A 3892-nucleotide genomic window follows, 5' to 3' on the forward strand; every position below is an offset into this window, starting at 1 on the left:
GGGAATCTTGGACAATGGGCGAAAGCCCGATCCAGCAATATCGCGTGAGTGAAGAAGGGCGATGCCACTTGTAAAGCTCTTTCGTCGAGTGCACGATCATGACATGTCTCGAGGAAGAAGCCCCGGCTAACTTTATGCCAGTAGCCGCGGTTAGACAGGGGGGGGGGCAAGTGTTCTTCGGAATGACTGGGCGTAAAGGGCATGTAGGCGGTGAATCGCGTTGAAAGTGAAAGTTGCCAAAAAGTGGCGGAATGCTCTCGAAACCAATTCACTTGAGTGAGACAGAGGAGAGTGGAATTTCGTGTGTAGGGGTGAAATCCGTAGATCTATGAAGGAACGCCAAAAGCGAAGGCAGCTCTCTGGATGCATGGATCTGCATTGTGTGCTTTCGCCGGGGCGAGAGTGAAAAAGAAATGTACCAAGAGTTCCGTATGAATTAGGTTTGCCTTTCCAAAGAAATGAGATAAGGAGCAGTAAGGCCTCGCAGAGCGTCAACACCGAGACATTGTAGAGCAACGTCTTGCAACTATGTACAAAGCCTCCATTCCACTGGGTGTCGTGTTTGAAAGCACAGTCTTTGTCATAAACCGACTCACATTTTTCAATCGAAAAGATGGGTTCCTTTTTTGTCTCGACAAAGAAAGAATCATCTTGAAAATGCTCCTAATAACCCCTTCGTAGGGCGTGTAAGTAAGTGATTTGAACCTTCCCGGAGCGAGCCCCCCTTAGAGGCAAGTGAAGTTGGTGAGTCGTATGATGGGAAACTATCTCTTGCAGTCCTGTTGTACCCCCTTGGTTTCGGCAACCAGAGCGAACGATCCCATATTCTCCATGGGATGAACTGTTAGACCAGAGGCATTGTAGATCTCATCTGCAAAAACTCTACCCTTGGAGAAGTCCAAGCCTAGGGTAGATCCAGAAGAAGAATCCATCAAGATGGGTATTAGGGTGTAGATTAGAGGCTGCAGGATAGGATGATTGGATCCGAAAACCAAATCAGTGGCTAAAGGTGGAGATCGCCGGTGTTGGAATGGGTGGCTTAGGGGTGGCTTAGGGGTGGTGGGATGGGTGGGGATTCATCACTTTTGTTTGTTAAGGGTCTAATCACCTCTTCTCGATCTTTCAACCGCACAGGCCCGACAACGCCTCTGCGCCGTATGTAGGTACGACCTCCTCCTCTAGCCGCTCGGATCTCACTCGTCGGCGGTTCGCAGGCAAAGACACCGGCCGTCGGCCGGGCTAGGCACTGGCTCAATAGCTCGTCGGCTCCCCACTGCCGGTCATAAAGTGTGAGTGCCTGTTGCAGGTGGTACGGTAAGTTTCGACCACGCCAGAACACACCGGATGAGTGTTCTTCAAGTGCAAAAAAGATGGTGTCAGTGCGAGGCTTTGATTATGTTGTTCATCGTTTTCGGCGCAATTTGTAGCTAATTGTTTGCTCAAAATTGTGTTAGGATGGATGCAAGTTTTGATATTGGAAAGAAGATTACATCAATCTATTGACAACTAGAAATTTTGCATGTTGGATATCTATTAAAGTGTCTAATTGTGATTTCTTGTTTTCTTTGGTTTCATTTTCGTAGAGAAGAATTGATGAATTATGTACTCCAATATAGCAAAATATCATTCAATGAAATAAAAAAGCAATGAAATTCATCAATGAAATAAAAAAGCAGCAAGAATGAAATGCAAATGAATTTCTTTTACCCCATTACATTTAGGGATAGGTTAGGTCTGACCAAAATTAACGGAGAAAATTTACTATACTAAGGCCAACTCCACCGCGCGACCCCAAACGGACGTCCGTTTTGTCCGGATTCTCTCCGTTTGGGTAGGGATTTGGGGTCGTGTCCGGGCCTGTCCTGGGATGCGGTGGTCGTGCGCCCAGCGCGGGGCCGCATCCATTTGCCCCATCCTGTCCGCGTATATTTCTTTGCAAGTCCTTAACTTTTTTTATCATTCATTTTTGGTACATGATAATACATCATTACATTTTGAGTAGTAAAGCAAGGCCAAAGAAAACAAGAACCACAAGAATACATTTGAGAAGATACCCAACTTCCATAACTACTCCCTTGAGTTGGGTTAGAGCCTTCTCGATGCACTCATTGTTGATCTGTGGAGGAGGCACGACGTTGCACCCTCCTTTCTTCTTCAAGCCAGAAGTCGACGTTGCTTCCTCACACGTAGTATCGTGCCTTGTTGCTTCTTTGCACGTAGTATCGTGCCTAGTCTCTAATCTAGCAACAAGTGCACTTGTCTCATCTAAAGCCTCTAGGCTAGCTAAAAGTGCACGAACATGCAATACATTTCGCTCTATCAACATATCGATGTACTCTTCTTCCCAATACCAAAACTTGCATCCGTTCTACACAATAAAACTTAAAGTTAGCACCACTAGTCTAATCGAAAGCACAAACCGAAGCTAAAAGAGCACATACCCCATCGTTTGAGCACTTGATGAACACCCATCCGGGATGCTCCGGCGTTGTCGACACGCGGCGCACGACCACCTTTGGGCAGTGGTCGCACTTGATGAGGGGCAACGGTGCGCCGACGAGCTTTTGGGCAAGCACCGAGCCCGGCCGGCCGCCATTCGCGTATCTGCCGGTGGGCCACCGACGGTGCAGATTCGAGCGGCTAGAGGACGAGCCACTGCCTGCATGTGGCCTTGCGGCCCTGCCAGGGCCTTCCGGCGAGGTTCCCAGCCAGTCCATGGCGCGGCCCGGCCTCCCACAGCCGGGCGAGCTCAAGACCGACCGGATCCGCCCCAAATCCGGCCGGCGGGCGCGCAAACAAGGTGGCCGTGCTTGGGTAGCTCGGCGCGACGAGAGGAAGGGGCTGGGCAAGCGCGCGTCCGAGTTGCACGACTGCAATGGCAGCGGGCGGCCGGCGGTGGCGAGGGGAAGAGAGGGGAAGAGTGGAGTGGATGCGGCCGGAGGGAGGGAGGGGGGCGGATAGAAAAAGACCCGTCCTGTGCCACCGACGGGCGGGCCAGGGGAGGACACGCGCAGACGAACCGCGCATCCGCGTGGTGTCCGTTTCACCCCAAAAGCGGCGCAAACTTGGGCCGCGGGTGGGTCGAAAGCGGACACAAAGCGGACAAAAGTCCGTTTGCGCCGGCGCGCTGGGCCGTCTCGTTTGTCCCTTTTACCCTAAACGAACGGGGGCGGACAGGATAGGGTCGCGCGGTGGAGTTGGCCTAAAAGGTTTACTTGGCCGGATCCTTCTTTTTTAAGGGGTGCGCGTAGAGTTGGCCTAAAAAAATGTGTATTCTACGCTTTCCTCCGAACCTGGATATCCGCGAAACAGAAGAAAATCAAACGCAGGAACACCCCAGGCTCTGCGCTCCAAACACTGTTCCACTGTCTGTTACGGTTGACAATCTGTTTTGACAAGAACCTAGCGTGTTTGTTACGGGAGACAGTCCTTTGTTATACTGGCGGGCACGGCGCTCTTGGCACATGGGCTCGCACAGTCGCACTCTGACCTCTGCGCCGTCGACGCCACATCGACGCCGCAGCAGCGCTCGACGGACGACGCCGCGCCACGCACTGCCGGCTCGCGACTTTGCTCCACAGGCCACGGTCACGGCATTCAATCGCACTGTCCATATAGTACTACTGCACTGTCCCGCCACGCCGGCAACAGTGCTCCTTACACAGCGATGGAAGCTGCGGACGGCGGCACGCGAGAACAGGGCGAGCAGATGTCAGGCGAGGCCTGCGTCCGTCGAGTTTCCAGGCATGGCGATGGCGAGGCGGGCGCATGCATGCATGCAGCACGTGGTAGGCAGAGCGCCCCGAGCTATAGCCGCAGAGCCATAATAAATGCGGCCACCGGCGCGTGCCATCGTCCGCCGAGCCGTCATAAATAAGCCTTGCTGGCTGAA

Source organism: Triticum dicoccoides, chromosome 3B (assembly GCF_002162155.2).
Source record: "Triticum dicoccoides isolate Atlit2015 ecotype Zavitan chromosome 3B, WEW_v2.0, whole genome shotgun sequence".
NCBI lineage: Eukaryota > Viridiplantae > Streptophyta > Magnoliopsida > Poales > Poaceae > Triticum > Triticum dicoccoides.